The sequence below is a fragment of the Triticum aestivum genome, chromosome 3A (assembly GCF_018294505.1).
Source record: "Triticum aestivum cultivar Chinese Spring chromosome 3A, IWGSC CS RefSeq v2.1, whole genome shotgun sequence".
NCBI classification, from domain to species: Eukaryota; Viridiplantae; Streptophyta; class Magnoliopsida; order Poales; family Poaceae; genus Triticum; species Triticum aestivum.
The window spans coordinates 132,765,297-132,777,594 of record NC_057800.1 but is presented as its reverse complement, the minus strand read 5'-3'; positions in this window follow the sequence as shown (position 1 = coordinate 132,777,594).

Sequence of the window (12,298 nt, the reverse complement as noted above, 5' to 3'; positions counted from 1 at the left end):
CCGGCGAAACTTTTTCTAATTTAATGGTTTTTTTCAAATTTGTGAACTTTTGTAAAAACCCAATTAAAATTTTGAATTAAAGATTTTTTATTTGTTTTCTGCAAAAGTTAACGATGACCGGTCAACCATGTCCAGTCAGCCGCTAAGCGACTTTTTTTAGGGAGTCGTGCTATACACACGACATAAATAGACGATTCATGCACGATGAATGAAATCAGGCCGGACATACGTATGATGGAAAGAGCATCAGCCGCTGGATTTTGTGTCGTGCATACGTCGGGCACGAGGATCGTGCATGGAGCAGTTTCGTTTTTTAGGGCAAGTAGCGAAGAGACGTGACCGAGCCACGAGGGAGTGATGAAGCGAGTAAATTGCAAAAAACCATCACAATTGGGAACCCTAATTCACAAAACCACCATCATTTAGATTTTTTTTTTCATTTTATTTTCTTTCATGAAAGTTACGGTTTTTTTTCACGAGAGGCACGGTTGTGCTTTAGAAAGAGTTACAGCCGTGCCTTTTGGAAACGAAAAAAAAACATGTTTTTTGTTTTTTTTTCGTGAGTCACGGTTTTGCTTCCAGAGAGGCACGGTTGTGCTTTCGCGAGAGTCACGGCCGTGTCTTTCGGAAAGGGAAAAACGGAACGCGTTTTCTATTTTTTTTTCTTTCGCGAGAGTCACGGTTTTGCTTCCGCTAGAGGCACGGTTGTGCTTTCGCGAGAGTCATAGCCGTGCCTCTCGGAAAGGGAAAAAATACGCATTTTCTGTTTTTTTTTCTTTCACGAGAGTCACAGTTTTGCTTCTTTGAGAGGCACGGTTGTGCTTTCGCGAGAGTCACGGCCGAGCCTCTCGAAAATGAAAAAAAACGCGTTTTCTGTTTTTTCCTTCCACAAGAGTCACGGTTTCGCTTCCACGAGAGGCGGGTGTGATTTCGCGAGAGGCACGGGCGTGTCTCTTTCGGAAAGGGAAAAAAACCATGCTCTCGGTTCGGTTTTCTTGCCCGTGTTTTTTCATCCGGTTTTTTGATGAAAAAAAATTCGTCAAAATCTATCAACATGGGATCTAGTTTTGAAGATCTCGATGTAAGAAATCCAATGATTAAAACGATTTGAGATTTAGACGCACGGTTTAAAAGATAAAACGTTTTAAATAGACAGATCTACAAAAAAAAAACTTTCAGGTTGCGACAAGTGGCACACTACATGTATCACTTGTCGCGACGTAAAAAAGTGGAGTATTCTTTGCAACGAGTACTCCTTAATTAGTGATCTTGGGGAAACCTTATTTGCCACGGGTTGCAGCAAATTGTCGCCGCATCGCACAGGTAGGCGCACTAGCGAGGCAACTGACCCGGCCCATTTAACTAGTTCGTTCTGGTTTTGGAACATTTTTCTATTCCGATTTTAGTTTTTCTTTTATTCTGTTTTCCTGTTTATTTTTTCTTTTCTTTTCCATTTCAATTTGCCTTTTTCGCTTTCAAGTTTATTTTAAGTTCTTCAATTTCTTTTGGAAATTTCACATATTGTTTGGATTTCTAAAAATTGTTTATGTTTTCTAAATTATATTCACAATTTTGAAAAATGTTTGCTAATTTGAAAAAAAATTGGAATTTGAAAATTGCTTGTAGTTTTAAAATATTGTTCAGGATTCTTAAAAAATCCAATTTTTTAGAATGTTCCCAATTTTCAAAATTTGTTCACAAATTCAAAAATGGTCCGTTCTTAAAATGTGTTCACTAAAAAATGTCCTCTTCTTACAATTTGTTCGCAAATTCAAAAAATTGTTCACATTTTTTCAAAAATGGTTAGTGATTGTCAAAAATTGTTCCAAATTTAAAAAATTGTTCCTTTGTTCAAGATTTGTTCACAAATTCAAAAAATATTCCATTTTTGTAAATTTGTTATAAATTCAAATTTTGTTCAGATTTTTTTCAAAACTATTGTTGTTTTCTAGATTAGTTCATGAATTCAAAACCGTTTTTGTTTTGAAATTTTGTACACAAATTCAAAAATTGTTCACAGTTTTCAAAAACTTGTTTGTGTTTATGAAAATTGGCCAGAATTTTAAAAATGTTCCTGTTTTTCAAAATTTGTTCACAACTTCAAAAATGGTTCGCATTTTGAAAAGTTGTTTACAAATTCGAGAATTGTTCACAATTTTTTTAAACACGTGCGTGTTTATAGAAAACGTTCAGAATTTGAAAAAAATATTTAGAATTTTTAGAAAAAACTAAAAAAAAGGAAAAATAACCCGATCTGTCGATGTAGCTAGTTTTAAAGAACTCGCTTTGCCTATTCACCACTAACACTAATCAGTCGCAGTGACTAGCTACCTGGTGCTACCATAGCAGGATTGTGAGTTTGAAACGTAGCCTTCGCTCATCATTTTTCTGATTTTTTACACCACTCAGCTCATGCGTGGGCCAGCGATTTTTTACACCGCTCGGAGTTCACGCATGGGCCAGCCCAATCGTAGGACTGTCCTGTGCGAAGACATGACATTCTATTTTGCCGCAGAATGCAGCAGATAGGAGATCCCATGTAATTGTAGGACTAAGATCCCATGCCTTCTCATGTAATTGTAGGACGGTGTGCCTTGCGCCTCGTCCAAATCAATTCTATGGCTGGCAGCAGTTCACACCCAGTCAAAGTGATTCTTTTTTTTTGCGGGTAAAATCTTTGCATTACTCAAATCTCAATGTCCATACAATCAGCCTCGGCTAGCTCTAAAGAAACTGATGGGCCTGACCCAACCCAGGTCATTGTTCTGCCCTCTTGTCTAGCAAACTTTGCTAAGCTATCGCTAACCTTATTTTGCGTACGATTTATATGAGTAATACAAGAATCACGAAGAGACATCAGGTGTCTAATTTCTTTAACTAAAGAAGAGTAGATCGATCTATCAATATCCATCGCTTGAATCAGCTTGACTGCAATAATGGAGTCCATCTCAATAATGATCGGCAAGTCGCTTCTCTGAATTGCAAAAGACAGGCCTTCCATGCAAGCACACAACTCCGCTTCAAGAATTTCTCGGCATGAAAAAAGCTCCCTGCAAGCTGAGTAGATGACATTACCTTTGTCATCTCGCAGCACCATCCCCGCACCAGCCGTACCATTTACTGCAAAGGACCCATCAGTATTCAGTTTCACCCAACCCGCCATAGGGGGACACCATTTGACAGGAGTGCTCTCAACTATTCGAACATGTGGATTTTTAAGTGGCCTGTCGTATGTAACTAAGGACTTCCCTTTGCTCGGATCAGAAGATAGATCAATTTTAAGACCAACCAAGGAATCAAGGTAACTCACCAAATACCTCCTGGACGCTTCCATTGGGGGCGCAGGTTTATGGTGTAACACTTCATTACGGATGTGCCAAATCCTCCACAAAGTCAAAAGAAGCATGCACCTCTCGATTTCTGGCAATGGGTCAAGGACATGAAGCAGCCATTCCTTACCTGTATTTCTAATAGCAGCCAAGTCAGGTAAGGACCAAACCTCCGACATTGTTGACCATAATTCTCTAGCAAAAGTGCAGCGACAGAGGGGATGGAAGTTATCTTCCGGCTCAACAGCACAAATTGGACAAAGGTCATTAACCTCCAGACTCCTACTATGCTTCTTCTGCCATGTCGGCAAAGCATTAGTAGCGACTTTCCAAGCAAAGTTTCGAACTGTAGGAGGAACATCGCAAGACCAAATAAGGTTCCAACAAGAACGGCGACCATCCGGACTGGAACTAGATCCCGCTGCATTCATTCTGTGAGCTTCATCGAAGGCAAATTGATATGCACTCTTCACAGTAAAAATACCATATTTGCCTGGACCCCAAGCAAGTGTATCATCTTCCAACCGGGGCGAAGCTCGAATTTTAATAATTTCCAACACATCAGGCGGCAAAAAATACTCCTGTAGCAATCCTATATTCCAAGAACCATTAGCATTCAGCAATTCAGACACAAAACGTATACGGCATCTGCCCTGAAGCGTGATAGGTTTGAATGAGAAAGGACGGGGTATCCAATTATCACGCCAGACTCGGATGCTCCTGCCATTCCCAACTCTCCAAACCAAACCTTTTTTCAAAAGCTCCAGCCCATAAGAAATAGCCTGCCAAGATGATGAGGCATTCCCAGAAAAAACAGTGTCCTCTAGTTTCCCTTCTGGATAGTACCTGGCCTTCAGAACTTGTGCACATAAGCTCTCTGGTCTAGTAATTAAACGCCAAGCCTGACGAGCTAATAACGCTTGATTAAACAGACGAAAATCCCGGAATCCAGCACCGCCTTTATTCTTTGGCTGTAACAAATCATCCCAAGCACGCCAATGAACCTTCCGTTTACCATTTGAGGAACCCCAATAGAAGCCCCTCACCATCCTAGTGAGCTCATCACATACAGAAAAGGGTAGTTTAAACACGCCCATAATGTAAGTGGGTAATGCTTGCGCTACAGATTTGATGAGTGTCTCTCGACCAGGCTGAGCGAGGAACCCGTCTCCCCACTGAATAAGACGTTTTGTGAGGCTCATTTGCAAATTTTGGAAACGTCCTTTAGACATACGGCCATCAGGAGTTGGAAGACCCAAATACTTTTCTTCAAAAATAGAACTAGAGACATTGAGAACCTCTCCAACTTCCTCTTGAACAGGAGCAGGACAAGAACTTCCAAAGAGAATGGAGCATTTATTAAAGTTCAGACTCTGTCCTGTAGCATTACTATACAAATCCAGAGCATGCTTAACCTTTTCAGCTTGAACACGTGATGCTTCAAAAAATAACATAGTATCATCTGCAAACAAAAGGTGTGAAATACCCGGAGCTCTTCTACATATTTTGATAGGAGTAATATCACCGGCAGCCACATTTTGTTTAAGAATAGCAGAAAGACCATCCGCCACCAAGAGGAACAAAAAGGGAGAAAGAGGGTCCCCTTGCCGAAGACCACGCGATGGTGCAAATGAATCCAAGAGGGTTCCATTTAATTTAACGGAATACCTCACCGATGTGACACAAGACATAATCCAGTCCACCCACCGACGAGAGAAACCCAGCTTTTGCATCACCTGCTTCAAGAACACCCAATCAACCCTGTCATATGCTTTGGACAAATCAAGCTTATACGCACAAAAACTCCTTGTTGGCTCCTTTTCCTGTTTAATATGATGGATGCATTCAAAGGCCACAAGAGCATTGTCTGTGATCATCCTCCCAGGAATAAATGCACTCTGCTCTAGAGAAATAATATCATCCAATAGTGGCCTCAAACGATTAACAAGGCATTTGGAAATAACCTTGTAAATGACATTGCATAGACTAATGGGCCTGTAATCAGTCAGACTAGTAGGATTAGAATTTTTAGGAATCAGAACAATGGAAGTAGAATTTACCCCGTCTGGCATAATTCCAGTCCTGAAAAATTCCTTGACAGAACAAATCACGCTGTCCTTTAGAGTGCCCCAGTTCCGCTGAAAAAATCTAGCCGGAAAACCATCCGGACCTGGAGCCTTCAAAGGACCAATCTGAAATAATGCATCTGCAATTTCCTTGTCGCTGAAGGCTGCACACAGCCTCTCATTATCCTCCTCAGACACCCTAGCTTCCAAAAGATCGAGGACGGGGGTAGCATCAAGTGACGGGTCTGCCGAAAAAATTCCTTGGAAATACTCATTTGCCATGGTAGCCATCTCACCGAAATCGGAATGGACAATACCGATGCTGTCGGTCAGTGCACGGATTTTATTCTTTCGAGCTCTCCAAACAGCCTTACTCTGGAAATATTTCGTATTCCTATCACCCTCTTTCAACCATGTTATTCTTGATCTTTGCATCCACATCATTTCCTCCTGATATAATAGTTCATTCATTTTGTCAGTAATTGTAAGTGATTCAACACAGGGGAAAATTACGCGGGCGGCCAGACACATCGCGCGGGCCGCGGAAAACTGCGTGGGCTGGGGCATCGGCCGCCGCCCCCCGCCGCCACCCCTCTCCGGCCGTCCCCGCCGACGCTCTCCGGCCGCCCTCGTTTCCGCTCTCCGGTCGTTGCCGCCGCACCCGCCGCCGCTCTCCTGCAGCCCCCCGCCGCCGCAGGAAACAGAGGGGATCGAGCTCCGGCCGCGACCACTGTACAAAACGGCGTCGGCAGGTTCCTCCATCGCCACTCCGGGCGCCTCCACCCTGCCCCCTCCGACGGGCTCCAACGGCTCTCTCCATCCATTCCCTCGCCCCGCACTGGCCATCGAGCTCTAGGTCGACTCCAACAGGTAGCCGTTTGTGCTATTTAGCTGATTTTTTTCCCGTATTGTGTGAAACTGAATGATGTGTGTACTGTCCCATTTGACAGAATTGTTGCTGATTGGGCTGCGTGGTTGTGCAATTTGACAAGATTTGAGTGTTGTGCATTTGCAAGTGTTGTGCAATGGGTGAAATTGATAAGGGAATACCTCAAGTTGATATGAGGTTCAGAAATGCAGATGAAGCTTGGGTGTTTGGGTAGCATATGGGGCCGTGCAGGGTTTGATGTGAGGAAGAGAAACAAACATGTAAGCAAGTTTGATGGTGAAGTGACTTCATGCAGATTTGTTTGTTCCAATGAGGGTCTTCGGAAAAAAGAGATAACATTGGGCCATGTGCCAAAGCGTATTAGAGCTGAAACAAGAACAGATTGCAAAGCCCGGATGACTATAGCATTGGATCGAGTGGCAAAAAATTATGAAGTCACAGATATTGTGCTAGAACACAATCATTACCTTCAATTGCCACAAACTTGTCACTTGATGGCATCACAAAGGAAGATTTCCGAAGTACAAGATTTTGAAATAGAAGCCGCTGATGATTCTGGAATCATGCCAAAACCTGCACATGAGCTTGCTTGTCGTCAAGTTGGTGGACCACTTAACCTCGGCTACACTTATGTTGACCAAAAGAATCATTTGCGAAGCAAGCGGCAGAGAGAGTTAGCTTTTGGACAGGCTGGTAGTATGTTGAAGTACTTCCATGAAAAAATCGTTGAGAATCCATCTTTCTAATATGCTTTGCAGTTGGCCCATGAAGAGCATATAACCAACATATTTTGGGCTGATGCAAAAATGGTTCTTGACTATGCACACTTTGGCGATGTTGTCACATTTGATACCACTTTTGGCACAAACAAAGAATATAGGCCATTTGGTGTTTTTCTTGGACTGAATCAGTTTAGAGAAACCACCATTTTTGGTGCTGCATTACTAGTTGATGAAACATGTGACTCATTTACATGTATTTTTGAGACTTTTCTAGCTGCACATAATGGGAGGCAACCTAGAACTATTTATACGGATCAAGATGCAGCAATGGGGAAAGCTATAGGAAAAGTCTTCACGGAATCATATCATGGATTGTGCACCTTTCATATAATGCAAAATGCTGTCAAGCATTTATCTCCATTGAAGGGTGAAGAAAAAGACGAAGAGAAAGAGAAATGTGACGCCCTTGATTCAATCGTACACTAATCATACACACAGATGTGTACGATCAAGATCAAGGACTCACGGGAAGATATCACAACACGACTCTAGACACAAATTAAAATAACGCAAGCTTTATATTACAAGCCAGGGTCCTCGAGGGCTCGAATACACCAGAGTCAGCGGAAGCAACAATATCTTAGTACAGACATAAGTTAGACAAGTTTGCCTTAAGAAGGCTAGCACAAAAGCAACATCGATCGAAAAAGCAAGGCCTCCTGCCTGGGAACCTCCTAACTACTCCAAGTCGCCAGCGGCCGTCACGTAGTAGTAGGCACCCTCGTGGTAGCAGTAGTCTTCAGTGGTGTCTTCTGGCTCCTGGACTCCGTCATCTGGTCGCAACAATCGGGTAAAGGGGGAAAGAGGTAGCAAAGCAACCGTGAGTACTCATCCAAAGTACTCGCAAGACTTACATCAGATCTAAACTAAGTATGCATCTGTATCAAAGGAAATGGGTTGTATCTGTGGACTAAACTGCAGAATACCAGAATAGAGGAAGGACTTAGTCCTATCGATGACTAGCATCTTCTGGAAACCACCATCTTGCAGCAACAAGAGGGAGTAGAATAGCATAAAGTAAAGTAGCAGTAGTGTTATCAACCTCGGCTAGAGATCCTTTCTCGACTCCCAGCGAGAAAGCAATCCCAGAGCCATACAATCCATTCATCATATCCATTTCTCATATCCATCCATTTCTCACCACAAGTATCCAATTCTAGTTGTATCGGTCGGGATACAACTCCAAGTGTCCGTTACCGTAGGATAGGCTATCGATAGATGTTTCTTCCCTGCAGGGGTGCACCAACTTACCCACCACGCTCGATTAACTCCGGCCGGACGCACTTTCTTGGGTCATACCCGGCCTCGGCCAAACAATACGCCGCAACCCGACCTAGGCTTAATAGAGAGGTCAGCACGCCAGACTAAACTTATGCCCCCAGGGGTCATGGGCCATCTCCCTGGGAACTCCTGCACGTTGCGTGGGCGGCCGGTGAGCAGACCTAGCTACCTCCTTCAAAAAGGTAGGTGCTTACCAGTCCAACCCGACGTGCGCCGCTCAGTCGCTGACGTCTATTAAGCTTTGGCTGATGTATACGACGCAAAACTCCCATACAATGCCCACGTGATGGTTGGTGCTATCAGGCTAGAGGCCCCTCGGATCAAATATCCAAACCATAGTGGATTAGGAGCACGCGGTAACAAGCAGAGACTCACGATCGATGTGACCCCGTCGCCCCATCTCGAGTACTTGCGGCAAGGGCTAAGAATGCCCGGCCACGCCTCCTAAGTATCTCGCGAGCACCTTCCAGGTCAACCCGACTCCACATCACTCGCAATTAAGCTCGCGCGGGTACCCCTCAGGGTCGACCCGTCTTTAGTAACATGGCTCAGTGCAAAGTCATAGTAACCATAGTAACTGTGTGTCTAACACCAAGGGGAAAACCCGAGGAATCACCCCCGGTGAATTCCACTCGATGTTGTCATCAAGGTGAACGTAAGAGGATCCACCCTCGAGGTTCACATTTGATGGGTTGCACGACAGAGCCGTAACGGAAGTGGTTAAGGAGGAAATCACCCTCGATGACCTCGACCGTATAGCTACACTACGGAGATCTCATCAGGAGTGATGTAAGAGGTTCCACCCTCGGCACTCGATGGTAGCTCTGTAGAGTCGTACAACTAGGGGGGTGATGTGAAGTGTCGGGGCCTGGACGTCGATCGTGTTGATCGAGTCATCAAACATAAAGTGAGGCAACTGGGACAAGGTGGGGGTCACTGATGGATCACTAACCATCCTATACTAAGCAGTTTAGGATAAGCAGGTAAGGTGTGAAAGCAAGTAACAACAACAGGCTATGCATCAGAGTACGATCATACAGAAAGCAGTAGCAGTTCTAATGCAAGCATGAGAGGGGAAAGAAATGGGCGATATCGGAATTCTCAAAGGGGGGTTTGCTTGCCTGGTTGCTCTGGCAAGGAGGGGTCGTCGTTGACGTAGTCGATCACAGGGGCGGCATCGGTCTCGGGGTCTACCGGAGAGAAGAGCGGGAAGAAACAGTAAATATAAAGCAAACATAGCATCACAAAGCATAACGTGGCAATATGTTGTGCCGGGAGTGACCTAACGTATGGCTACACGATGTAGGTGAAGGGGGGATTCAACCAGGAATGTATTACCGGTTCCGGACCTGTGTCAGACAAATGACCGGAGGGGGAATGTCCCACGTTCAGCATGCTAGGGGCATGTGACAGATGAACGGGCAACGTATTCGGATTCGTCGGATTTTTCTAAGAAACTTTCATATGGAAAACATTTTCATCCGAGCTACGATTTGAAAGTTACGGATTTTCGAAGTTTAAACCAATTTCTGAATTATTTTAAAAGCAGAAAAGGTTTATTGCGTCAGCAGTGACGTCAGCACTACGTCAGCTCTGCTGACCAGTCAAACTGACAGGTGGGACCCACCTGTCAGCCTCTCTGTCTAACAGAGGCTTAACTAAACTAACAGGGTTAGTTAGGGGCGTGGGCCCCAGCAGTCAGTGACTAGTTAGTACTAATTAACTAACTAATTTAACTAACGTTTTAATTAATCGTTTTATTTATTAAAAAAATGTCTTACTCGCGGGACCCACATGTCAGTGAGCCAGAGCTTCCACGTGGGCAGTTGACTTGGTCAACTGGGCCCGCGGGGCCCAGCGGTCAGCGGCCCAACGCGTGGGGCCCACGGCCACGCTGGCGCCACGTCAGACGCGTCGCTGGAGCTGCTCCGGCAACCCAAAGCACGACGGCGCGCGGCGAAGCAGCCCAGAAAGGCGCCGGAGGGCACCATTTGCCGCGCGGTTGGCTGCGTTCGGACAAGTCCTCGCCCGCGAGTCGAATGGTGGTGCTGGCTTCGCCGAAGTTGGCCGGGAACGGCGCCGGCGACGAGTGGACGCGGTGGTGCCCTTCGGGAGCGCGTCGGGAAAAGCCTACGGGCGATTAAAATGAGTGCTGTGACGCACGTTCGAACGAGGGGAGCCGCACGCATCCAACGCCGGTGGTCCCGCGTGCTGGGATGGCCTAGAGCCATGGCAGCGCTGACCGGAGCGGCGCCAGAGTTTGGGCGTCGATGGAGTCGAGCGTCCAGGGCACGCTAAGGGTGGCGGAGGGGCGCATTGAGCAGCTAGGAGCTCCAGGAGCTCGGTGGTGGCGTTAGCACGGCGCGAGGGGCATCAGGTCGACGACAATGAGCTCAACGGCGGAGCTCGGCACGGCCATGGCGGGTCCAGCCGCTCCGGGCGCGTACGGGAGCAAAAGAGAGGGGGGGAGGAGCGTAGCTCACAGTGAGCCTGCAGATGTGCATCGGTGGGCTCGGGGAAGGTGCGAGGTGGCCGAATTCGATGCCGGCGTTCGTCGGAGCGGAGGAGGAAGAAGAGGTCGCCGCGCTCGTTGTGGGGGCTCCTGGCTTGGTCCGGTGGTCGAGGGAGACGCCGTGGGGCACGACGGCGCTCGGAGACTCGTCGGAGAGGGACGGGGACAGCGGTGGCCGCGGTCAGCACGGCGTCGCCGCCATGGACGCGCTCGGAAGCGGTGGATCTGAAGGGAAGGGGAGAGGGCGAAGGAGGGAGCGATGAGGGAGAGAGGGGGGCAAGTGGGCGAGTAGGGAGGGAGCCCGAGGCGTCGGGGCCTTATCCCCTCTCGCCGGCGACGTGGAGTACGGGGCGGCGCGCCCGGTCCGGCGGGGACGAGCGGGACGCGCCCGGTCGGACGCACAGGGGGGAGGGGAACAGGCGAGAGGTAGGTGAGCCGGCCTGGGTGAGGGGGAGCTGGGCCGGACCAGGTGGGCTTGGCCCCAGTGGGGCAGGGGCACTTTCCTCTCTCTCCTTTCCTTTTCCCTTTCCCTTTCTCTTTTTTTTTTTGCTTTACTAGTTTAGCTATTTTAGGCCACCTTCACATTTTGCAAAAATGTTGGTTCACCACCAATATTACCATAAGAATACTTCCCACATGATGAACATTTTAGTTTTCATGTTTGAGCATTTTGAATTCCACACAAAGTTTGAATTTGAATTCAACTGAAAACTGAAAGAGAGAGGAGACAAAGATGATCAAGCACTTGTTTAGCAAAATAATTAACCGAACCCCAGGGGTTACTGTAGCATCATTACACCGGGGTGTTACAAGAAAGATGTAGGGAAAGATAAAGATGATGGAAAGATGAAGATGAGGAGTCTCATATTCTCACTGATTTTAGTGAATGTATGTATGGCTATGAGGGCAAAGCAGAATTTCAAGAAGCATTTGACAATATGAGGCATAAAGTGCATAAGCAAACTTGGTTAGATAGTATCTACAAGTTGACAGAAAAATGGGCTGGATGTTATATGAGAGATGTGTTTAGTTTGGGAGTGAGGAGTACACAACTTAGTGAGAGCTTTAACAATTCATTGAAAACCCATTTGAAATCAGATTTCCATATTGTTCGGTTCTTGAAGCATTTTGAGAGGACGGTGGAAGTAAAAAGAAGAAAAGAATTGCAATCTGAATTTGATGCAAGGAAAAAGTTGCCAAGAATCAAGATGCACACACCTATGTTGGTGCTAGCAAGCAAAGAGTACACTCCAGTTATTTTTTAAGCTTTCCAAAGCGAATATGAAAGATCCATGGCCGCATGCACTAGAGCATTGGATGGAGATAACAAATTCGCAGTTGCTATTGGAAGTTTACATGGTGATTTGAAATTCGAGGAGGAGCGCGTAGTGGTTGGTGATCCTCTGACCCAAACGGCCTCATGTAGTTGTGGAATGTTC